General features: G+C 42.1%; 1 protein-coding gene across 2 annotated transcripts in view; it reads right to left on the bottom strand.

The window, feature by feature from the left end:
* The window catches only part of LOC139818625 (limbic system-associated membrane protein), a 167,604-nt gene that overhangs the window by 67,613 nt on the left and 72,349 nt on the right, over window positions 1-27,642 (bottom strand). The gene's annotated exons all lie outside the window — the stretch shown is intronic.

Genomic DNA, 27,642 nt, shown 5'->3' on the forward strand with positions numbered 1-27,642 from the left:
TTAATGCGATATTATTGGACGCACTCGATGTGGCGCGCAATGCGATCAGTTTGTGCGCGCCCCGGCTATATCCGCCTATATCAATAAGGAGTGAATATCGTCGAGTTGCGAATCATAATATGACTGTTGGAACGTGGAATAAGGAAGGAAGACAGATGTCGTGTTTGCGGAAACGAGACGAGCAACGGAGGCTGGGCGCAAGCCCGAGATGCAAGTTAGTCATAGACAATTTGGTAACGTTTTGGACGTTAGCTAGCCGACCTCCTGTCAAACGGACATTGACCACCTACTATTGACCATTTGTAATCGAACGTAAGCATATACGCGCGTAGAATACAATGTCCGCAATGTACAGTTTATGACAATGACCTACACAAATTTCAATTACGAGTCTTGTGTGAACCGGACCACGTGTTATATCAATAAGAATTTCCGCAGTGCGATAACGCACGAAATTGAATTCGATGGCAAATTGTATAAAGTACAAATTGATTTTTATTCGGATCGATAAGTTTTATTATATCATCGTTATTGAAGCGAAATAAATTGGTTAACTTGAATGTACGCGTGTAATCGCGGGGAAAAAAATTAAATTAAATTTGTCGGCGCCGGTGTATCTTTAACCAAATGTGAAATGTACGTAACGGGAAAGAGGTAGGTGCACGGCGCGCAAAAAGAGCGATCAGCGTAAATGTATTCGATTAAAATTCGACAAAGTGTACGGTATTTCAGTACGTGTGTACATCCCATATGTCGCTCTTCCGGCAATAGAATGTAAATAAAATACAAGCTCCTGTGCCGTCACAAAAGTGTCATCTGTTTTTCCGTTGACGATAACGCGTAAATGTCAGCATCGATCACCGGCCAAGGATATCCCCGACCGCCGGTATCGCCGATACGAAATTATTCTGGCGACTGCATTACGATATTGTCCATCAAATCTCGCTCTGGTCAACGCGCAAACGGCGCGGGCGAGCGCGCCCACCGCGCTCGCGTGGTTCAACGAACGGCAAACGTGGCTTCTGCCACGAGAGCGAGAGACTCATTAAAAGGTCAACATCCATCAAGGGCCAAAAATGCCCCACGGAGATTGTTTGCGAGGGCCGTGAAGCGGAGCAGGGAAGCGCGAGCGGGGGGTGTAAAACCGGCGCGAACATAATCGTTAGATGGCTCCGTAATGGGAGCATAAGGGAACTATAATTCCGATGGAGAGAGAGAGAGAGTTTCTCGTCCATCGACGGCCCACGAGCCCGTGGTGTGGCCCTCACGGGAAATTCGGCCGACGCGGCGCTAGGAACCTTCGCTTCGGCGCGGGCATTGATGGATCGGACTTACCCGCAGAATGGCCGTCCCGGGGTCCGAAGTGTTCCGGCGAGAACTGCGAGGAGAGAGCGAACCCGGCGAGCGAATCCTTTTTTCTGGTGAACAAGAAGAGCGCGGCGCGGCGGAACGGCTTCTGAATGACATACGACTCTCACCGTCCGTCCCGTACTCTTTATTCGCGAGAATGTGCGAGAGGATATAGGCGCGCGGGTTCGACTTTCACCCGCATCAGGCCTCTTCATCCGCGTGATCAATTGGATGAAATTGCGCGGACCGGAAGAGGAGACCACAACAAAAAACGAGTATGCATATGACGGATCGTTTTCTGAGCGTAGACGGAATACTATCGTGTGTTCTTATACTCCGGGAAACAACTCGCTGTTTAATCAAGAAGCTCTCGGCTAAGAGCGAAGTAACTAATAGCCGCGAACACAGAGAATGTAATCGATCGTCCCGGAGAAGACGGCGACAGTAAACGCGATTTATTCTTGCGTTTTAAGATTCGCAGTGTAATCGAAGTATGGAAAAACGTGCGGGGTTTCGCTTCATCATATTTAACTTCGTCGCGATTTATCCTCAGGTTTGCGTTATATAAAATCGTGCACTCTATTTACGACGTTCATTGTATTTGCATCGAATGATAACGTAATTGCAACGACTTGGAGTAAACGCTACCGCCGCTGTAAATGTCACCAAAAGCATTATCCGCGATATTTTTCCCCGATTAACTTTGGAGCTAAGACAAAAAATGCGTTCCCCGACATCGACGATTCAGAAGTAACGTGGGCTTGCATTTTTCACGATCCTTACCCGCGCTACTTCCCGCATATTGTCGCCCGGCATGGCATTTTAAGTTATAGCCGGCGAAGCGTATGTAAGTAATCCAATAGTCGGGCATTTCGAAAAAAAAAGCGAGCAAGAAGAGCGGCGAGCACGCGAGAGTTAGGGCACGAGTGGGTGGAGGGCGATAAAAAATATCACGAGCGTGTTCGCCGATGCACATCGTCACTAATGCACTTTATGGGACGAACGTCAAAATATCAACGTCCGGATTTCGAGCACGAGAACCGGCTGCATTAAAAAGAAAAAAAAATTCCGGTCGTTCCCGCGACACTCACGATTCGAAATAAGTTTTCATTTATGATCTCATTCATATCTGTATACGACCGCTGACACAATTCGGGAAAATAGTATAAGCGCGTATATCATTGCGAGAGAAATATGTTTTCGATACGCGCGGGTGGTATAGAAATGATATATGACGTACAATAAAACGACGTATAATTAATAAAAGCCAGAGACTAAAGATAGAAGGTAAAGGGTTAAGGCTTCTCGTTATCAGCAAAGTGATATTTATGTAATTAATCTCCTAGCGGTATCTTCACCGTTGTATTAATAATTCTATATCCGTAAATAAACCGCAACCTTGTCTATTGCGATCGCTCGTGAAAAGCCGGCATAGCCGGTAACCAGTGAACCGCGTTGAAACACCTCCGCAACGTGGCATTTCTCACCTCGGCGACTACGCTTCTCTCGATTTTCGTCGCTTCGGCTTCCGAAGTGGAAGCGCGCTCGAAGCGAGGTCAAACGGAAGAATACACGAGAGACGGAGGATCGTGGTTCTCCGTGGGCGAAAAGAATTCAGAACACCGGAAGTCTTGTAGACACTCCTCCGCATGATACCGAAGGATTATATTATCGTCGCGGGGATGGGAAATCGCGCAGTTTCTAAGTATCTAAGTCGTCGCGCGGTTACGACACACACGCGGAATGACGAGAATTCCCATCTGTAGAGTTCGACAACGCGCTCGCATGTTCCTATTTATGGATCTTCTCTGGCATTTATGGCAGTCGCTGGCAAATACGCGCGTCGCGAAATCCTCGAAGCGCGAGATGCTTTATGTACGCGCGTTTCTCTCCCCTTTTTCACTTTGTTTGTCGTACTTCGGATTCTTGAAAGCTCGCCTCTTTTGTGACTTGCCTCGCGTAGCCCTTCCTTCCCCCTCGCTCGACCTCCTCACCCAGGTCGACCTCCGCTCTCATTATCCGACCCGTCGCGACTTATTTGAGTTGATTCGTGCTATCCTGCCACTTCCTGCATTCCGTGTGCATGCCCTTTGATTCTGGTTCGCTGTCCGTTATTCGGAAATACCGGTAGCGCGTTGAGAATTATTTACTTTCATCTTTCTGCTCCCGTTTCGATCATTTACATTATTTACAAGGCTATATTTACCATTTCTTATCATTCTTACCGGATAATAAGCAATCGTTTACAATCTAGCGATTATATACTTGAGTATTATTGCGAATATAAATATTACATGAGGTAAATAAATTTTTAAATCTTATTTATAACTAGACGCGCCTCGGTTGAGTAATATCGACGCCCGGAGCCTAATAAGAAATTTACTCGCCCCCTTTCTCATCGCAACGGCAAGCTCTCATTTCTTCATTCTCCGTCTTTATTCCTAGGTAGAACATTCCCTTCCTTTTATGCATCGTCTAATTCAGCACTTGGACTTCGTTTTTCCCTCTCGTCGTTCTTCCCTTTCGCACCGCGCCACCACGTCTCTCATCGTTTCCTGTCCCCTTCTCATTTTCTCAAGACTCAGCGCGGCCTCCGCGCGTCTCTCGGTCCCGCTTCCTACTCGTTCTCATTTTCATCCCTCTCTCGCGCTCACAGAATTTCGCGGCTCCTCGTGAACCCACGTGGTACAAGGCGTATAGCATAATAACGAGCCATGAACAGCGCAACGCGTCGGCCGCTTTATTTCACCATTTCTGGAGTCTGAAATATCTCGCTCCTCTGAAATCACTTCGCGCGGGCTAGCAGTAACTTCCCTTCCGCGCGCCCCGGCTCGCCCTCTCTCTCTCTCTCTCTCTCTCTCTCTCTCTCGTTGCAAACGGCTTAATGTCTGCAACGGTAACTCATTCGAAACTCATTCCTTGCGAGAAATAGTTCGTGAGAATCTACGGGGAAACACGAGAATAGGATCCGTGTCCAATTTGTTGTAATAATAGACCGCGACGCCGACCACGAATTGATGCACCCACGGTCCGCCACGGAGATAAACGATGCCTCGCGACAAAAGAGCTTTCAAGTTTCAGTCATCGTTAATGTTAAATGTTGAGCCACGAAGATCGTTATGCACTCTCCCTCTCCTATATCTATTCCGCTAGCATAACAAGACTCGCGGGGGAGCTTCAGTGTATCAATTTGTATATGTATTTAGGTTTGACGTGAGAATAAATAGAAAAGTAAATAGAAAAATTTAATTCGCGCAGCGCGGAATAACGAACGGTGACCGCGGGAAATCGTTTTATCCGCGAAGAAAGAGGTCACCGGCGGAACAATTAATTATTCCGGTGTCGTGTCGTACAACGGAGCGGTATGTTTGTACCGCGATATCACTTGTGTCACCGCGTTTCAGGTTTATTGCCACCGGGATGTGTTGGCAAAGAAGCAGCATGTGATACTTGTAACAGATTGCATTTCGTGTCGGGACACACTTTGTTATCTGGGTTTACACTTTCATGCACCAGGAACGACCTCACGTTTCCTACCTCGTGTCGGTCTATTTATTTTGGCCACTTGGGTTTTCAAGGTGCTGTCGACGTGTTCGTGACAGCGGGCTCTTTTCAAGTTCAGCAATCCGGCCTGCGAACTATTGTTGGATAATGTCAGCTGATATATGTAAGGTTGTCTGCGACGGCAAGCGCACGTGGAAAATATTCCCAAAGTATGCGCACAATGCTGCCAGAGATATTTTTATATTATTTAAAACGCCGTTCAACACCCTCTTTCTCGACACACCGTGGAGATCGCGTAGTTTCACGTGATTTATACATCATAACCATTCCGGGAGAGTTAACGCCGAATTTCATAGCAAACTTATTGTTGCACGTTTATAATTTTTTAACGCGTATTTAGAGTGAAACTCTGTGTACTGTGTTAAAAAAATATATAATTTATTTTCCGCTAAATAAACTTATAAAGAGAGCTATGCGAATATTAATACGCTCTTGAATAATTTTATCACACTGCTTAATTTTATCACAATGCTTAATTTTATCTTTTTCCAGTGGTAATTAAATGTTAGATGTATGTGCATATCATAATATATTTTTATGACGCAAGTTATTTAAAATACCGCCAGGATGACTCACGGAGCATTCAGCATGCCTGATCTTACATACTTATGCTTGTAATAGCAAATCTAATAAGCACACGCGATAAAGTTTATAAATACATTATCCGAGGCACAAAAATATCGCACTTTATATATTTTGCATTTGATGAATAATGATGGCTCGTGTAAAAATTTAGGTCACCGATTCGCGCAAGTTTATAGAATAAATCGATCTTCGATACTTTCTTTTTCAAAAGACTCCGCGGCAGTAAAAGTCCTTCGTTGAAGAATCGAACGAACGAGCGGATTCAAATTAAAGGCTTATTCATTTGATTTAAAATAGTAAGTAAGTTATGAATGTGGAAGTTTTCAATCACTTCGGTACCGATGGATCTTTGTCGTAGAATTACTCGCAAAATATAGACACTACTAGTTTATCATGCATTTGTTTGTTTTAAAAGTGAATCAATATTTTGAAGTAAACAATTTAAGCAAGGTTTATACGTTAGCATTTCGTTACTTAATGTTATTATAGAATCTCAATCATATAAAATTGATGCAATTTTCCTAATAGATAATAAATATCGACTTGAAAGAAAACTACGTTACGACGTACATAAAATAAACTGTCGAATAAATGTATTAAAGAGAATTAGGTTACGTTACTTTGGAAGAGTAAGAGAGAGAGAGAGAGAGAGAGAGAGAGAGAGAGAGAGAGAGAGAAGGGGGGAGGATTCTATTTTTTTATTTCTTTGTCTTTCCCTCCGCGGTCTTGAGAGATGAGGAATCTTAGTTCGCTCGCACGATTCAATTACTCACGGGTTCAAAAGCTGGCAAGGGAGCATGCCACCGAAAAAAGATTACCCACGAACAATAAAAATACCACATCGAGAGATCCATAACCCGGCCTCGGCGAGACCGGTATTCCACTGTCGACGATTCGCATTTCTGAGAGAGAGAGAGACCCCTCTCGCAATTCCCGGCCTAAGATGATTTACATTCCGTCTACCCGATTGTACTCGTCAGGGAATACCGTAACTAAAGAAGGGAAGTGCGCGATTTTTGACGCATCTCCCCCCCTCTTCTCTCTTTCTCTCTTTCACTTCTCTCTCCTCTTTCCTCTCTTCTCTTCCCTTGTAAGGTTGCCGGTGAAATCTCGCGGAAATGTGCATCGCACGCGTTCACGACATGTATACAGGCGCGCTTACGCGGAGCATTCAAGATACTACGTGCTATAAGTTATCCACCGAGCGAACATTTGTACAATACGTTATATTTTCTATTCCCCGGCGTCCTCCCTCCCGCTACCTGCCACCCCCTCCCCCCCTCCACCGTCCTCGGGTTCATTCAATGCGCACGTATTTCGCTCGAGCGATTTTCATATCGAGGGAAATCGAGCTTCCCCATGAATTCTTTTCCGTCTCTCCCGTATAGTTCGCTTCCCGGGGAAATTATAAGTTCATAATGACCCTTGCCCACCTGGCTTACACGGTACAATAAATGTATAATGCGAGACATAAAAGAGAGAATGTGCAGCTCCGCGGTTTTGCGGCCCGCAGATATTTCCTTACAGTTAATTCTCAACGAGAGAAACGGTTCGCGTTCGCCTTTTCACCTTGTTACACGGATAATCCCCCGAGACAAAATGGAATGGAGCGCTTTATGACGTGACAATATTTGAGTCGCCGTAAAAAAAAAAGATAATTACATATCGTTTATACCTTCGGAAGAGGATGTGGCTACCTTTTCGAGATTATTGAATGTACCCTCGTAACCACTATTATATGTAATGAAATTTTTCCCTGAAAAATTACTTTTGCATAGAGATTACTTTTTTGAATTAAAAACGAATCGATATAACGATTTGCATCAAATTTGGGATGTCAATCAACATTACGTCCGACGTAAATAACGGAAACGGTGGGGAGAGGCAGACATTAATTAAAACTCGAAATATCTTGGAACTTTTAATGAACCTCGGGATATCTATGGCGAATGATTAATCCGTTATATTTCTGCGGTATGCTTCTCTGATCGCGTATCTCGAATAAATATATTTCGAATTTTATTACGGAATTTTGTTATTTGATAACGTGTAATTTAAATATTAATTAAAATAATGCATATCGCATTACTTGAAAACCGCGCAGATTGCAAATTACGATATCGTTTCGTATCGCGTCGTATCAATTCGAAATAAAATTCGAAGTGTGGCGGGATTGAATACCGAATACTGAAAATTCGCGTGTTATTTTAATTTCGCATAATTCCATAAACTCTAAATCAAAGCCACACGTTAAAGAGCTTTTCGGTGAAAACAGTTAATAATACTTTGCAATGAAATTCGAGGGAAATCCCCCCTCGTTGTATACTAATGGCAAGCATTACGTTTCGTTCGTTATCGACAAAATCGGAAATTCTATCAGCGTCGCTGTATTTCGCGGCAAGATCAATTGAAATCTTAACGCAGATACGCGCCGCTCTTTGACTCTGAGTAACAAGATCGAATTAGCCGGGCCTCCTCATCCGCCGTGTCGACACGCGTTGGCAAACTTTCCGTTTCGATGCTTCGCCCCGGCTGTACCCGGCACCCAGAAGTTCGGCCCTCTGACATCCACCTTTCCCTTTCCCCCGTCCGCCTGCCATGCAGCCGTTTTCACCGACGGAATTCCTCTTAATTGCATACGGTAATTATTGTTTGCGCGCTAAATACGTCGACACGCACAGCTGGAGTCGTCTCTAGAATTACGCTACGAAGTTTGTCATAAAGCGCTATAAACGCCAAGCTAATTCTAAAATAAATATAACCGCGCGACGCAGTGGAGATGCATAAATGATAAGAGAACGCGGAGTGAGAAAGAGATAAAAAGACATTTATATTGAATCTCTCGTTTACGGCAAAAAACTCGACTGTTTGATAAAGTGGCATTAATCCTAAGCAAAAATAAATAATTTGAACGTTTAATATATTAAATTGGAATCAATTATCTCCTTAGCTTACTACAACTACGCTAAGGAGATAATACTCGAGAAATGCAATTATCTCGTGATACATACATATGTCGTATGCTCGATGCCTCCTGCCACACACACACATACACACAATTTCGAGTTTCATCCCGCTAGGAATAAAGCAGCACTTAATTGCATACGATAATTATTATTTACGCGGCAAATACATCTGCGTGCACAGTCTGCCGGTGGAATTCTCTGTCTAGAATCCGCGTGATAATCTCTGCCTTGTAAAAGACGTTGATCTCTCTCTCTACGCCTCAGGAAGAGAAAACAACGGACAAAACACGATGACGCAGAATCGTAATTACAGCTGCAATACTTATTGCCGCATAGGTAACATAGTTCTCTACTACTTTAACACTAAAACTACCAAGGTGATCAAAATGACTTGTTTGACATATTTTTAAATTATTATTCATTTTCAAAACATCACAATTTCTGAAATTTTCTCTGATTTTTATTGAAACACGCAGATAATTAATTTTACAAATTTCTTTTCCCTTTTTTTAATTTTGATTCTTTCAGTAGAAATAAGTATAGTTTAATCTTCAATGGTTCTATAGTGTTAACGAACGCGCAGAATTGATCTATGCGAAACACTTATTCGAAGTTATCGTCGCTCTTATCAAAAAGATTTTTGCTATATATGTATAATGAGCGCTTGTACGCACGCAACGCGCGGCACAGCCGACAGTTTAATGCACGGCGCGACTAATTGTTCGTAATTAACGCTCATGGATATATCGTTAACGGCCCCTCGACGGGGCCACGTGACGGGGACATCGTGAGAAATAGGATCCATAAAACGTGAGGAAACCCGAGGAAAAAAAAATGTAATATAAATCGCAATCGCAACGACCATACATATTCGCGATACATACCCGCGGCACGTGAAGTAATAAAACGTGCGCGCGCCCTCGCCGGGCCCCACAAGACTTCTCCCTTACCGTTCTCCATTCGAGCGGTCAGTCCGTCGATGGCGTGGAGTCGACGGTATCCGTTCCGCCGGCGTCATTAAGCCCGAGAAGTACAATGGCCGGCTGGTAAGATTTAACCGCGGCGAGAAAAGATTACGGGCGTCGCGCCCGAGGGGAGGAGAGCGGGCAACATGCCCGCGACTTTGTTAACGTCCATGCCCATTACGACCCGGGCATTTGTTCTCTCTTTGTTCCGATCTCTCGTAACTCGCTCGTGCCTGTGGGAGGAAAAGGGGAGCGACCCCGTTCAATGGATAATGGATACAAGTACCATGTACGAAGTAACGAATGTAAGTAGAGCTACGCTGTGCTCTCGGTATTGCTTTAAACACCCATCGCCTCGTTATGTCTCGAAAGAGAAGCCTCGAGAAGAGGCCCAATCAGTTTCTTGCGTTTGGGAGTCTCATGTTGTCCATCGAAAGACAACATCTTGGCACGCGCTCTTCCGCTCTTCACGTCTCATTTTTAAACGGTACGAACAGTGCGTATAATTTCTATAAACAAATGGCACTATCTTATCTAAACGTCATTGTGGCCACCGTTGCGCATCGCGGGTTTTACAGACGACGCTGTTTGTATCGTTAACATTTGATGATGCTGATGTTGGTATACTGTCGGCGCTGCTACGTTGGTCTTCGTGACGAGTGGTCTTGGCCACTTCGCGGAACCGACGGTAGTGGAGAGTTGACGGAAGAAGAGTCGGCAGCGAGGAGGACGAAAGAGGAGAGAAAGAGCGGGCGAAGAGGGCTGACGAACAGAGGAATTGGAGCAAAGTTGAAGTAACTCGCCTTCGAAGAACAGCTACTAAGTTACTGCCGATGGAAGAGGGTTATTAGAGGGTTATACGAGAGTTTTATCTCGTCGCTATTTTTGTGACTGCAAAAGTTAAGACACAGGTATATATGTGTCACAGACCAAGGTATATGTGTTGGCGGAACGGAATGTCGAGGTACAATCAAAAATGTTTCTCAAATGCGATTTTATATTCCTGGAAATGTAAAATTATCATAAGCACGGAATATTTTTGTGATTTGCATTTCCTATTTTGGTTGATGATTAAGAAGATACCGAAATACCTCAATTTAATTGAACAAATGACCATAATTAAAAGTAAAACATTTGTTTGGTAGCGGATTCAAGTTTTCATTCAATTTCTCCTTTCAACCGCTGAGCTCAAATGAATAAAATATGAAATTATGTGACTATTTTGCAGCTACGGTCTGAACATGACACAGAAGAACTCAAAAGCTTAAAGAATTTATTCAAGCAAGCATTTATTACAAAAGTTAACTTAAGAAAGCATTTATTATTAAGTACTTTCTTTAACAATAAATGCTTTCTTTCAGCAGCAGCGTCGCAAATAACTTCGTTATGTAATGCTTATCGTTGTACTTGTTTATCACGCACGGGAATCGGCAAGAAATGTCAGGTGAGACAAGCAACAAATCGTAAAAAATTTACTCTAAAAATCGGATGTTTTTCCACTAGCGTCCTACATAGGAAACCGTTACAGTGAAATTGTTCAGCTCTCGGTGCTTTTAAAAGGCTGCGGTAAATGGAACTTACAGTGAGCGCCGCAGTTTAGACAAGAGCTACGTTTGGGCTGAAGGGATGCCCCTTTGAAAAACTCGGGGATTCGTTTCGTCCCCCACATAAAGTATCCCTTTTATACGAAATCCACGGCAAACACGGAAAACGCCGTTTGAACGGACTGGAGTTGCACGGTCGAACAATAAACGATAAAAATGAATCCGCAAAACTTTCCTTCTGTACGTTTTTTCGACTCGACTAGAATTGTACTAGAATTGTGAGAAAACGCAGTGCTTTTAGAAACATAAATTTCCACGAATAATATTTAAGGGAATGCTGGAGCCGTAGCCGAACTCGATCAGCGTCGATAAAGAAGTGCTCACCGATTCTTACACATACATACAAAGCACCTAACCTTGCATCTTCCACTGGTCTAAGTAATATCTTTTTTTTTAGGCTTCAAATCTTACTTCTAATTGCACGATATTATTCCTGACAGTTTTTTGTAGAGGGCTGTATCACTATTTTCTATAAAAAAAACTGTAGAATTTTTGTATACAGCAAATATTGTCGTCGGGTTAGGACAATATTTATAAAAATAAATTTTTTTTTAGTTTATCAGACAAAATGATGTACAGCCCTCTACATCTTTGTGCGTACTTTAATCGTGTAAAAGGATTTTCCATTCTGTTCAGCCAATTCAAAGATATTGCTTAGACCGATAATGTCAGTGTCGCTGTCACTCCAGGATCCCTTTAAATGTCACGCCCCGATATTGCAGCTGAATGAACAGATCCTTACTAAGAAGACCTTGGTAAAAAATTAACGAGGACAATTAATTAAACAAGCGCACGATCCATATCTAACGATAACATTCTTTAATTTAAGTGACATTACATCGCGGAAGAGAAACCCAGTAATAGTTGCAGCTATTTAAGCGTAATAAACCTAGGAAGATTAACCGGTGCATGATGAAACGGCGCCGGAGCGAAATCTCTTGGCGAACATAGCGCGCAGCAACGTTGTCGACGTAGTCGTCGCAGCCGGGGGTGCATTTCACGTATGAATCGCGAGAGCGCGTCGCATCTTAAGAGGGATTTATTAAAAGTGCCCCTCAAAAGCGCACTTGCGTCCGACCGAGGAGCGTAATCAAAGCTCGGGGAGAACATTTTGCTTCCCCCGTCGGCGGCGGAGGTAAAGTGAGTTGACGACGCGCATACCCGCGTACGTAATATCGGTAAGACATATTCTATCGTATTTCCAGATTCGCAGTCAACCGTGAAATAACATCGTCAGACGCCGCGCCGGTTAAAAGGTGGCCGCATAGAGAGCGTTGAGCGACCGTATTCGGTATATCCGAAGCCGAGCTTATCCATTAAGTCGACGGTTGTACGATAGCTTTATTGTCCGTTGGATAATCGTAAAGATGTAATGGCCGCGGCACGCGATATACACACGCCTTCCCCCCCCCCCCCGCGTGCCCGCGAAACCGGTTTTACGACCCACGAAGATGCATAACGCAAAAGTCGGGCCGTAGATCGTGTATGAGGCCGGCCGCGCGATGCTATAAGGGCGGTAGTAACCAATCATGTGATATCCGGCCGCATCCGCGGCCAACTATTGGCCGTTGTAACTTCGGTCGCAAATGTTTATTGAATTACTGCGGGGGAGTTAGCGCTAATTCGAAGGATATTACGGGATAAATCCTATCTGCATGTTAATAAATTGACAATATTGCAAATATCATGTATTACTATGCATTAACGTTTAGATATTGCATTTATGTAAAATACTGATATATTATGCCGCCAAAATATATTTGTATTATAGATATTGCGTTGCCGCTGCTATTAATTAATACGCCGATGATATTGTTGAAGTATTATTGGGGAAATTTTGCAAAATAATATATAGAGAGATAGCAAGAATTAATAGAAATCGAGGAAACGAGAGAGGCATAATATAATATTATAAGAAAGCGGAATGAGAATTGCCTCAATCAGCCTGAATGGCTCGAGTGGCTTACAACGATCGATCCTACCCAAACCTTGTTACCTACGTAATGCAATAGCCCTTAAAGGGTAGCGCGGACATATACTATAAGTATAACAAAGATAAGCATATTAGGGGTGGGATAGCTGAGGAAAGTTGAAACCCGTAACGCCGAAAGAAAATAACGTGCACGAGTAAACCATATAAGCTCGAAATAGAGAGGCCGGTGACACCGCGGAATCCATACGATACGTCAGATATATCTCTTTCAGCGCTACCTAGAATATATTTGCATGAGAAAACGGTAGAGGAAACCGTGACAGATGTAATAATTACGTTGCCAATCTTAGCTCGTCCAGCTGCGGCTGAACGAGCGCGTTTTAATTCCGCACCATCGATATCGATTAATCGATCGCGAGGAAAATGTATAATAGGTAACATAATACCGCGCGTAGATTTGTACGAACGTTTCAACGAACGTAAAATTAATGGAACGGAAATACAATACGTCTGCGTTAATATATATATAGCGCGCTTTCCAACTTTCCGTTTTATGATGTGACTTTCGTTCTACCAAACTACCATAGAGACGTGAGGTAGACGTGAAATCTTTAGACTTGAATATACCGTGCAACTGGAATAGTCATTAAAATATTATACATGTATGAAGGGAAAAACGATCAATGTCCATCCGGAGTAATTTCGAGAAAAACGCAATTTTAAGTTTCAACACATCAGATATCTTAGGAAGCTATTGAAAAAAGTACTGGCAATGAATATCGAAATATATAGTGTTTATTTAGTGTTTAAATTGTTGGATTCTGATAGTTCTTCCCCAGCGCGTAGACTATGATAGTTTTCTTCCAGCACGGTACATCTTTCGGCTTTATTTCGAATGAATTGTAACTGCTCTTAATCAAAATAGATCAGAAAATCAGAATTATGAAAGTTCTTTGAAATTGCCACAAGACAACATGATCACATCAATTTCCACAAAAAGTTAAAAAAAATGTAAATATATATTATATATAATTTACCTTTCTGTGTACTGCATAATTTATATTTCATGAAATTATCTCTAAATATATAGGTATCCATGATTACGGTTAATAAATGTTCTATGATTTACTGTTAATGAATTGTTTATTAAACACCGTACATTAGCGGGCCGTTATTGACGTCAATGCTTGTGGACAGTCACAAGTTGTTAAGACTAACCTTGATGGAAAGGCCAGAAACGAAGAAGATTATCTTGCGGTTGCGATTACTTTGGCTTCTCCTTCCGACGTATCACATTCTGCTTGATGTTTATCGATCTGAGCCATGTGTATACCGTCAAACTGTTCGCTCGATTGGTAGAGTAGTTGTTATTACAAATCACATATAGACCATATCGTTAAATATTTAATTTCAATTAATATTTAATGTAAAGAAAATAATTAATAAAATATATATATACTATTATCAAATCTAATATTATCATGTATTTTATTCATATTACATCTATATACATCCATCTCACGTAAATGTTGTTATCACAATATTAAATAAATTACGATTTACGATTGCATCGATTACGGTTCTCGAAATATGCATTCGACGATTAAAAGTTAAAAGTGCGCCACGTACAGAGTGCAAACGTTGCGTTGTATCGTCCCGTGTTTCCATAATCAGATGAAAATCGAAATCCCGCCGGAAGCGATCGATCTCGCATTCCCGACCGGCGCCGTGCCGGCAGATCGGCAAACACAAAGCGGCTGCGGGTGCAGAAAACGCGGTAGAGCGACGGAAAACGGTTAATGCCGCGCCTGCACTTGTCCGTCGGTTTAATTAAACGCACTTCTTTCACGTGTATTTTTGCTCTCTCGTTCTCCTCGTCTTCCCGGCCTTTCGGCTCGTCTTTTCGCCTCTTCGTTATCCTTCCACTCTTACCTCGCCCGTAAGGCACTTTTCCACCCGTATAACCGACTAGCTTCTTTACTGACTGCGGATTTATTCCCACGTCAGACATAATATTCGCGTGAAACATTTAACGAGTGATAGTATTTGAATAATAGTATTGACGTCGTCCTTCGTGTATGTACAACCATTATTCGTCCTTTCAATCGCGAGAGAGACGGAGTTGTCTAGATTTCAAAATATTATTTTAAAAGTTTTATGAAACTCTAATTACTCTTGAAGAAATTATCGACATTATACGGCAGCGTAAGAAGCTTTGGCGAAGGGCACGAATATTCGCAAACGACCGTCGGAATGAAGTGATCGTGCAAAATAAAGAACTAGGTCAAGCTCGATGACGAATGTAACCTCCTTCGAACGAGATACCTATCGATATTAAGAGAATTACCGAAAAGTGAAGACGATTAAAGTTCTAGTCACTTTTCAACGTGAAGTTCTTATAGAATAAAAATACTTCGTCATCTTAGACAGAAGTTTAATTTCGGCAGGTAAGAAAGCGCGATATGCATAAAAAAAGAAACTATATAGCGCGACCAATTTATCAGGGAGGAAGTAATTTGCCGTTTCAAAATTAGTTATTGATTATTAAAATATTAGGCTCGTTTTATGCAGAGCAATATGAGAGAATAATGGATCAACCATACGAGATAAATACAAGATATTACATTAATAAAAAACTTTATTCTAATTATAATCGACATCAAGTAGACGTTTCGACTTCACTGCTAAATTAAATAACTAAAATTTAGTTAGTAATTACTAAAATTTTAAAAGTAATTGATTATTAAAATATTAGACTCGTTTTATGTAAAGCAATATGAGAGAATAATGGACCAATGATACGAGCTAAATACAAGATATTGCATTAATAAAAAACTTCATTCATATAATGATAATACTGATAATCGATATCAAGTAGACGTTTTGACTTCACTACTAAATTAAATAACTAAATAGTTTACTTATTAATTACGATATTTCGTTTGTTGACGATATTTCACGAGGCAGCAGCATATAGCCGCACAAGCAACAACGCAAAACGATTGAACAATTTGATCGCAGCTGTTTCTCGCTTCATCACGATGCGATGAGAAAAAATACGAGACACCGGCGGCAGTAACTCGAGAAATAGATACACGAGTGGCTGAAAAGGGGAGGATTTCTAAGGGCTTGATTATTACGAAGTTGTACACCGGCACTCTCCGCAGCGGCGTTAGTGGTATATACAGACCGAGGGTTCTCATTTACCGCAGAATCGTGATAACAACTCTACCTCTGGTCCTTCTCCGTTCGTTTCAGCCGTCTCACTATGCGACAACTGGAGATTCGATGCGCCGATGACTTTGCCCGCGATCTGACAGCTCTCCACGTCGTCTGGCTTCGCGTCGCCACCCTCGACCGTCAATTTTGTCAACCGCCAGCTCTCACACAATGCACCATCGTGAAATTATTCGGTCGGAAGAAACGTGTCGTGAGTCTCGCGAGGAATCGTCTCGTGGCGCGTAATCGAGGTAAAAATTCGACGGTTTTCGCGTAAGATGAAATGTTACTGGCGAGAGACGCAAACGCGACTCATCGCGCGGTACACGTTAGCGGCACGCGATCCCGGATTATTATAATGTGGAATGAGAAACGACATTCTGAGAAAAAAATATTAGAAACAGTTTAAATCGCGAAAGTTCACGTTTTACCGCGGACAAAGAGCAAATAGATTCTTGCATATTAGCTATTTTCTTTAAATCGGACTCTGTGAGTAGAGATAGAGTGTATTACGTATAAAGATGTATCATACAGAACATTTCTGGCTGTAGCAAGCTCTTTGATTCCACACACACACAACCAAATATTTTAATTTATAATCTAACCATCTACAGAGAGGGAACATTTCCTTTCTGCCGTCCAATCTCTATTCATACCTTGCATTATTCCCATTCCAGGTTCGACAAGCCGAGTAGTTTGCGAATTGCCAGGTTACATTTAATTAAAGATTGCTCCATCGAATTCCGAAATTCTGAGCGAAGACGGACAGAGACAAAGCATTTTATTTCATTTCTTAATTTATTTAGAGAAAGAGTCACGATAAGAGAAAAGCGCAACACTATGCGGCACTCAAAATACATAAAGAATAGCACATGTTCCATTCTTCATCCAATTTTGAAAAAATTCATTTTTTGCAATATTTTATCGGGATTTGTATGAGAAAAAAGGTCGGCAACTTTATAACAAAGAAATCTCTCGTTTCAATATGTTTGAGAAAATTAAAATTAAAAGAATCATGATCACGCTCTTTCAAGACGATAATATCTCGACCACCGCAATGTCAATTATCTTGGAAGACGGAAAACGTGTGGTGGGAAGCGATGTGAAAATGAAGCAAACCAATGGCGCAATCATGAGATCTGGCGTCAATGGGACGTATTGAAGATGCACCGAGCGTCTGCAAAGCGGCAGATGAAACGTGAATAGAGGATGTAAGCAGATAGAACCGATCATGTAATACATTCCAATCGTATGGCTCCTGGTGTCCGAAATTATTTCATCTTCCTATGAACGAAATTAGGAATATATATTCTATTCTAGGAATATACTGATCGAGAAATGTCACTATTGGTAGCATATTACAACAAATAATTAATTAAAATATTATATATATAATATTACACGACAATATGTATTCAAATAAATTTGATCAATATATACGATGATAAAATATGATAAAATATGAGACGTCTATTTACAATAACTGGACGCACGGGAAAAAAGGGTTAGCAACTATAGCGAATCTAGTCGTAAAATATGGATAACTAAAATTTTTTGCACCGAGAGCCATAGTTTAGCAATAGTAGCAAAATCTTTTTGCAATTATTACTAAATTATAGCTCTCGTTGCAAAAAATATAGCTCTCGTTGCAAAAAAATGTTAGTTATCCATATTTTACGACTAAATTTGCTATAGTAGCTAATTCTTTTTTTCCGTGTTTTCTGTGTAACGTGGTATATTTCTTTTTTTGTTTCCGCAATTGTATAAATAGATGTTTTTTACGTTATATCCCGCTGCTTGCACGCCTGCGGAAATTAAGTTCGATTCCACCGTGTGGAATCAACTATCCGCAGTTTTGTTTATATCGAACTGCCCCAAATATTTACGAACTACGCACGACGCGTATGACCGAAATTTTATTCGCATGCCCGCACTGTTTACAAGAGAGCGTGGATTGCAAAAACAATTTATGCGGAATAATAACAACGACCCACTAATCGACAAACAAATATAACCGCTCGTACCAGTATTACAATTAAGTATTTCAAAGGCACGGTCGTCGCGATCTCGTCAACGACATTGACGCTAAATACAAGACGTTTCTAACATGACCGACGAGGCGCAGGATTTAACCGTGGCGCATTTCATGTTCACGGATGGGAAACATTGTTCGCAATTAAAATGTCTTTCGTCTTGCGAAATTTCGGCTCGCTGGAGCACGTCGTAAATGCGTTCGAAGGAAACAATATCGACGAGCGGCTCGATCAACGAAGCGCGACAAGGAGGGACGTATTGTTAAACTTTAATTAAAACCAATTTCAAGCGTCACTCAAAGGCGAACGATCTTACCGTGAAAAAGTAATAAACACTAAAAAGAAGATCTTAGCTAATTAGTGCCTGGTTTGTCGTCAAATTATACACGGCTGTCTTGCGAGAACAACCGAGGGAGAAGCAACTTCTTAGTACAAATCGAGTCGATTGTGCAAAGGGATCTTGTATAGAAATGTACTACCTATATAGATTACAATAAAACGAGTTTTTCCATGGCTTTTCTCAAGAGCACATATAGGTATCTATATAATTTAGTGACAGATATAATCTCTCAATCAATCTTCCACGATTTTCTCACGGACTGTTCTCGATTCTCATCGTATATACGCGAACGACTCGATATCTCGATCTGACCGTTGCGTTTTATCCGCAGCGTGGTACATTGATGCATGCGATTGTGTTTGCCGCGCCGAGCCGGGCCGAGCCGTTCAAATCAGCCGGACAAAGTCTTGTGTAACGAACTGAGCCACGCCGACACAAATAATGGAGGTTTTGTTTGACGAACGGGGTAATTCGTTTATCTCCTTTTTTCAGCGATCCGTCAGGTAGACCGTGCTACCGAAGCCGGGGAGGGAGAGAGGGGCGAAAGGCCCCATCTCGAATCAAGCGGGATTACGCGCATTTGTTTCAGCTGATCGTAAACAGTTATGTGTTAACACAACGCGTGTCCATCGTTGTGCACGCGTACGTTTGCGGAAGCGCGGACCTGTTTGATTGTACAACCAACGACGGCAATTTGCAATCGCGACGAGACTTTATCGCGATGTCGGTCAGTTAACCATATATGATTCTGACCTCGGCGTATACACATAATTTTTTTTCTATGTCATCGCAACTCATCGATATGGCGTTTCCTGTTCATCGTTCACGCTCCTGATTACTCGGCAAATTAAGTTACCCGGTAAGTAATTTACGAAAACGCAGCTGCACCATTTAGTTGTCATTGATTGTGGGAGAAGCAATCGTCAAGACTTGTCGACAATATATAACGTAGAGATATCGATCGCAAATAAAGTATGTATGCTGTCGCGTCGTTTCTCCATTAACGCGATACGAATAAACTATCATTCGATCCGAATGATAAGATTATAATCGGCCGTGCTCTGTCTCATTGGACCCCGCGATGACAAACAAACGCTCAGCTAATCCCGTTGTTTCAGCTACAACGTTCAATGCCTATGATTATCTGTCGTTAGTCATATCATTCGATCAACGCGCGACGTTCCCGATGATCGAATTCATCGGCATAATTGAACGGCCGGCCGCGCGCGCGGCCGAACCGTTCGTTCGGTCGCGGTCGAATCGCCGCGCACCGGCCGTCAGGACTGGAAAACAGAAGGGACAATCCCGGTCGCGGTGTCAACCGCGCGAACGTCGGATGTAACGCAATAACTGGCTACAAATCCACCCTTTCGATTTCCTGGCTTAATAGCCAGCTCGCGGATGCATCCCCGCTGCACTATTCTCGACACTCCGCAGAGTGTCGTTTCGCCAGCGTGATTAACACGCGGCTTATTGGCCCGATCGCGACAGGGTTGTTCGTTCCGACCGGATGAATCGCCGGTCACGAGACCGAATCAGTCTCGTGAATCTACTCGACAATCGACGTACACGCAAAACGCGTGGAAGAGTCGCGCGAAAGTTGTGCCCCGCCGATTAAACTGAGTTTTTATTTGAAACGAATTTTCGATTCTTTACTCTCTAAAAGTCGAAGAGTGAAATATCACACAAAACGAGTGAAATGCAAGTGTAACGAAAAGTGAAAATTGAGTATGTGCACTTCGAATGATTTGCCACTCTAAGAAAGAGTAAAATTGCGCTCTATAAGTTGGAGTGAAATCGCATTCCATATTTGAGTGAAAGGGCACTCTTTTCGAGTGCAGTAGAAGTAGATCAATGAAGTAGTTCATAGAAGTAAACTATGTCACTCTACAATTTTGAGTGGAAAATTTCACTCTGTTAGAGTCATTTATCAGTCGATCTTTAGTGAATCGTGATTCACTATAGGCTTCAGAGTGAGATCGTATCACTCCTATAGTAGAGCAACCGCTCTCAAAATTTCAGTAAAAAGTTCACTCCTACCTTATGAATGCCCGCATTTATTCAAATTAGAGTGACAACCCTCTCTTTTGGAGTGACTATCGCAATCACTCTAATATATCAGTGACAAAACGACTCTATGATACTTAAAGAGTATCGATTGCTCTAAATCCGGGAAAGAGTAACTATCGTGTTCGTTCGCCTTCGGTAAGCTGCAGAGATATTTTGCTCGAAACGTTTCGGAGAGATCGAAAGGCACGCGAGTAACGTCTGGCAGCTTGGCAATCAGATTAACCGTCAGCTCGACGTTCGTCAAACATTTCTGCATGCCGGTACATGCAAATAAAGAAGTTCACGCTCGCAGTTCCGCGATAGTCAGGATAACGGGATCCGGCCGGTCCCCGTATGTGCGGACCGTGGAGCATGCTGTAATATACGGCATATCGCGCATCGCCTCATTTGTCGTTTTCGGCGTTTGCTGACTGGCACTCGGTGCCGAGATTGGCCGCCGCGCCGCGCGGAATCACCCCCGATTTCCACTCTGAATTATAGCAAGTACGATTTACAAGCATCGACTGGAAACGAGCGCAAAAATGAATTGGTAGTCGCGGGAGTGGCGGCGGCCGGCCGTTGGACATGGATCACAGGGCACGAAAATTGCGAACGGCGCGGCATAAAACGTGCGTTCCCGCTGATGGCTCTGCGCCCGAACGCGTGACGTATGATTTCCATTTGTAGACGTCCGCGCACCTATATAGGCGCTGCTGTGAATTTTCAATAATTCCCAATTTAAGGATCCCGATATATAAAAGCCGATACGCAAAAAGAAACGCGGTATTATTTTTGCGCTTGATCTAAATTTGTGATTTAAGATCAGCCCCAAAAATCGGGACATCATACCGCGTGTATCGATCTGTCTAAAGAATTTGCGGTTGCAGTGGCATATATTTCAGTATATCATGATATTCTGATACTTATATATGGGTCGTTCTAAATTAGCGAACCAGCATACCGCGGAAATAAACGATGAACAAATATGAAATAGATTTTGACGTCACCAGAAATATATCCGCGCAGAGTGACATAATAATGCTACGAAGTTGAAAGTGCGCGCACGTTTATCGAATTACGATGTATCGATCTGATCAATTATACGATCTGACATCAAAATCAATCACACAACACAGCAAAAACGAACTGGTAGGAAAATACTCGTTTTAAAAACGTGCATCTTTACGAGAAAGTATAGTTTGATAGAATAGAACAGACCGTGGATTTTTCATCCCGGGCCAATAAACTTGCGCTTCTAATTACGGCATGCAAACTGTATCCGATACAACGTGATGTTCCTCCACATCGATGATTTAACGCGCTAATACCGCATGCACGATGGTGCAGCTTTTTAGCGTGGCCTAAATTTCGCGCGTTTCGCAGGAACGCACGCCGAACGAATAACAAAAACAACAATTGACATCACAAGTGCCGTCGAAACGGAACGCAGGGCGGAAGATAATCGCGCTAGTGGAGATCGTGGAAAAGAAGCGGAGCGTGCAGTAACTCGAGTGGCGCGTAACCAGACGCGCGTCCCGTCAATCTCTGAATGCAATAATGCATCCGGCATCCCTATTTAATTTACATCTATGCGCATCGCGTGCACACCCCCAATTATCGACGATGGATTACACGTCGCGGTATTATAATTAAAATCCTAGCAATTACGTTAAATAATTATCGGTATTAAATTAAATTGCGTTTCTGATATTCGATTCGACTGTCACGGCTGGTCGGCTCGACACGGGCCTCAACGAGCTGCACGAATTTTAAAGAAAAACCCCGCGTAACGAAGGCTACTTGATAGAGATAAAAGAGCTAAATTATTGAAAAGGAATACCGGAAACATTCGTCTTTTAAGGACTTTTTCGTCAGAGAGCGGAGAAAGTTTTCTCGTTATCGAAATAATCACTAAGAAACAAGAAAATGCAGTCCTCCATCTATAATATATATCTATATCGTTAGAATATCAACGTAAAGTCAGAATAACGTATAATTATTTGAAATAAAAATTATCATTGAATACATATTTTTTACATTGAATACAGATTTTTATTATTTAATTTTCGCAAAATTTTTACGAAATCAGTTAACAGCGTATTTATCGCATCTAAATTATCTAACTAAACAATTTAACACATCGATTATTAGACATGCCTCATGTGGATTCAGAAGTAAAAACGGCTGCATGTGCATCTTTCGAAAAATTATTCAGAGATAATTTGTATACATCGTTGGCTTTCTTAAATATGTATTATAGTAATAATATATTTATATGAAATAGTAAATCGGAATTTTATTTTGTCTATAAAAAATGAATAAAAACTTCAAATAATTCCAGTATTCTCGACATTTTTCTCTTGTCGCAAGTTGCAGATAAAAAAATCCTCGCAATAAACGTCCTGCGCGTGGCTAAGATATTTCTATTTCTGCTACTAGTCACGCGTCAAGAAGATTTGGAACGTGCCCGATTCGCTCGAGTAACTTTGGTAATGTAAAAGTTATTGTCCGCTACACAGTTATATATCCGCTCGCGAGACATATTACATATATGTGCGCAATAATGCACATAATATACAATTAATACTAATTGGGAACCGAATCAATAAAATCGTTTGTAAAATTGTTAACTGTCGCGACAAACCTGTGTACCACACACGTTCAAATGTATCCTATAATTTCCTCTTGTTAACGCTTGCTTTAATTATCGCTGCCATTTTATTCGTTTCATCTTGGATAATATGCGCTGTGCGCAATTTTAAATGCACTTTTCGATGTGACGCACATATCATGCTCCGCGCGCGAAAATGGCGACGCATGTGGAGTCGGCGTGGAGTTGGGTACGATGGCGCATCGTAATTTATTAGCCGGCGTGCAAAATAGCCTTTAGTTCGTAATAATTGCACGTCACGAAACGCTGGTGCGTGCAGGGCTGACGTTGCGTAACACGCGTGCCACGCGCGTACTTTCGCCGATGGGACACAAGCACACAGGCGCGCGCATGTGCTTTCGTGCGATGTTCATTAAAATCTACCCCAGCGGGACATTGCGAACTATTTGTTGACGATTTGCAGAGGCGGAAAACGGAGAAAGATTGCATACAGAAGAGAGAAAAAGAGAGAGCGAGAGGGCATGACGGACAAAATGGAACTTCATTTGGCCTCTATTGTGCCAAATAGAGATACAGGTATTGAAGCAAATATATATATATATATATTTTTATTACACAATTTGGTTTGACGCTTGTAGCTCGATACGATAACATTTAAATTAATCTGTCGGCGGATAATTACCTATATAATTAGAGATACCGATAGTTAAGTCGCGCGGAATAGATGTAGCGGTAATTTTACAGTTTTACGAATTGTGCATAATGCGCCATCGCCGTGTGGTTAATCACCCGCATTAAATTTCGCTACTCCATTCCCAAACGGCGAGCCACCAGCCACCGCGAAGCTCATTCGCGCCGACGACTTAACTGACACTTCTTTCTCGCGCAGACAAGATCGCGTGTGTGCCGGAGGGGGTTCTTGGCCGAACGCTCTTTTTCCACGGTCGCGCAGTTAAATTTCTTTGCCGGGATTTATGGAGTGCAGCCACTCGTCCCGGCATTATCTATACGGCCGGCAGGAGCTGCTCGTGCCCCGTTGATTTAAATCTCTCCATTCGACCGTCGCGCGCCGTGCTTCATATGCATTCAAAACGCGTTACGCGACGTGCACCCTCCCGCGCCGCGCCGCGCCGTTCCCCGTTTCCGCTCCCCTGCCTGCGCGCGACTGCAAACTGCACGCGACTGTATCCGTGTCGATTCCGGCGCATACTATTATCGCGGGGAAAATATTTAATGTTCGGCAAAAACCGGACGACCCATGCCCGATTTGTTATCGGCGCTAACCCTCTCCACCGAGGACCGGGCTTTCCCGTCCCCCTCGGCTTTTTTGTCGGGTTAGGTCCGCGCCGCTAAGCGTTTTCGGCACGTTTCTGCCATGCACGAGCCATGTGCGGGTCATTTCGCTAAAAAATGTGGTTTTTTTTGTTTTGCGACGACCCAGTACCACGCGTCACGTCTACCGTGCATGAGCAAGCTCACGCGAACGATCAGCGGAAATAACGCTAATTATTTCTGACGAGATAGTTTGACAGTCGGCGTTTATTCAACTGAAATATTCAGATGTTGGAACAGTCTGTGGTTTTCTTTTGTTTCGTGTATTCCCCGCGAAATTAATCAAGTCAAATTGGGTGCAGCACGATAGCTATTTCTCGCTGTCAATGTTGACTATCTCAGTGGCAATAAATTTTAGCATGATGCTGCATTTTATTGGAAGGTAATGCACGGGGGTAGTAACAAATTCCAACTACCTCTGGCTTATATGGCTAGTTCGCTGTAAAACGATGCAAGATTGCTTTAGAAGATATGAGCGCGAAACGATGCTAGTTAATGGCTGCCAGCCACCTTAGGATTGATTCACAGTTACTGACCTGAGCCTTGATGCCCTGCTGAGCATCAAGGATACACGCAACCTTTCTTGAAGTTGAAGCTAACGCTACATCAAATATTCAATTCGTACAACGGTAAAAATTAAACATCACCGAGGAAGATTGATATTACAAGATTGATTGCCGTTTCTAAACGTTCCACGAGCGCCGTAAAATTATAATGTATACTCTCATTAGATTATTCCGATAATTCTTTCAACGCATCTACGAAAGAATGTACTGAATTTACCCTCGTCGCACCCCGTTGCCGTTAAATAATTCTCTAAGATTCCGAGCGTCTCAAACGGGAAAGCTGTAATGAATCAACGTAACGAGAGTTATCTCGATGACGATAACTTATCTCCCGGTAAGGAACGGCGAACGGCTTTGTATTAAGCGACGTGGAGCATCCTGATCTATGACACCACTCACCACTTACTCAGTATTTCGCCTAATAAATTCACCTCCGCCTCCAGTTAAATACTGCGTTTCGCGTTCCGCGAAGAAAAGAATCCCAAGCCATGTTTCTGATAAAAATTTAAAAAAAAATAAAGTTACATTTCGCGAGTCCAAACGTAACATGCAATCCGAGATTCGCGAGAGAAAGGCAAACAGAAAGAGGAAACAATTTTTTCCGTGTACGAAAAGATCGATAAGACCTAGATTGCACGTATGCAACTTATGTGTGCGCGGGGCATTCGGAGCGTATTTCCAGCGTTGACCGGTGGAAAGTTTACTTTTTGCATGAAACAAGATCTCAGGAGTCCGAGAAATTCCACGGGGAGAATAGCCTAAGTGATGGAGTGGAGTCCGCTATTCCTGGGGTTTAGCAAATACGACACAGTTGAATAACCCAGTTGACGACCTTTTACCGAGGGAAAATCTATCATTATCCTTCAATAACTACAGTTACCCGCGCTAATTCAATTAATTAAAGCGCTGCTAATTCTACGCTATTGTATGAAGGATAACGGCGAGTTACATGAGTTTTCGCCGAACTTGCTAACCGGTGAAAAGAAAAATGTAATCTACGCACTGACACTTGATAAATAAATCTCATAGCGCGGAACTGTATGTTGTCGGAATACCGTAGGATTAAATTTCGCTCGTAATGTAAAAATAAAAAATTTTACACGTGTTGTGTATCACATAACATTTTAGGATATATCTAATATCGAGTCAAATTATAAAATCTAAGCGACATAATCATACACAATACTTCTATATTATCATGTAGAAGTTAGTATTACAAAAGTATATTTTCTAAAATTTCAATTTTCACATTAATTCACTTTCCTAACTTCATCACGGTGTTGTACGACTTATTAAAATCAAATAAAAGCACATAATAATGGCCAGAGTTTACTCTTACTTATATCAAAAATGTTGATTATCGCGTTCTGCTTTTATAAATAAATTCCGCGAGAGCGGCGGCTGAAAGTTGGCCAGAAGAAACTTGGCGACTGGCAATAAGTCTAGAATATAATTACCTTCTGTGTTTGTGTGTTTTATATAAAGTGTCGCAAACTTTCTTGCCGCGTAAAGGTATCGTGTTGCCAATTATACCGGGTTTACGCAATTATTAAGGCCCGCCATTACGTCTAACATGCAAAAAGAAAACGCGCGCGACCGAGCAGTTTATTCGCCTCTACGACGTCGTCATCGTCGTCGTCGTCGTCGTCGTCGTCGCGGTAATTCTATAAATCACTTGGTAAAAACCCATCGCGTTCGTGCATGCATCGTAAATTGCTGAGAAAAAATATCAGCTAATAAGTATAATAAAGCGACATTATTATAGTAATAGATATATATCACGGTTCTTATCTATGATATAATTAGAGATGGTTTGTCGCATCAGGCCTCATTAGCATCAATTAATTATTAAAGTGTACTAACTACGTTAATTCCCGGAGTAGACATAGCATCGTCTTTAACTCAATGAAGTGAGACATCTCCTTGCTTTGAATTAATCAGTGATCCATAATCCTCGTCAAAGATCCAATTAGGAAGAGTCCAGAGATCCGTCCAGGATATAGATAACAACTATTGATATCGATTTTCTTTCCGCGTAGAATGTACGTTTACCCTCATAGAAGTATAATATATATGACTCTATAAACACAGACGCGCGTCAGAGCGAGGTACGTAAATAATTAGAGGATATTAAGTTAATTAGATTAATTGTTAATGATGCCAACACTTTGTGCGGTTGCAAAAAAGCAAGAGGATTAAATTTATGCTCCCGGAACCTACGCGTGCTGAGGATTACGGGATGCGCGAGAAAATACAATAAAAAATATGAATTATATAATATATCGGCGTAAAATCCAGGGACTAAAGACACCGCGATAGAGCGGTCCGACTGATTGCGCGTATATATGTGTACGTGTATGTATGATATAGGTCGGGTTTAATTCACATTCGGTCACATTCGGTTTTCATTACAATATTCAAAGTGCGGGTAAGAAATTAATAATTCGCTGCGTCGCTTTTAAATTTTCATAGAGCGTACTCCGTACGGATTCGAATGTATGTATATACGCGTAGATGAACGATTC

Source organism: Temnothorax longispinosus, chromosome 9 (genome assembly GCF_030848805.1).
Source record: "Temnothorax longispinosus isolate EJ_2023e chromosome 9, Tlon_JGU_v1, whole genome shotgun sequence".
Taxonomy (NCBI): domain Eukaryota; kingdom Metazoa; phylum Arthropoda; class Insecta; order Hymenoptera; family Formicidae; genus Temnothorax; species Temnothorax longispinosus.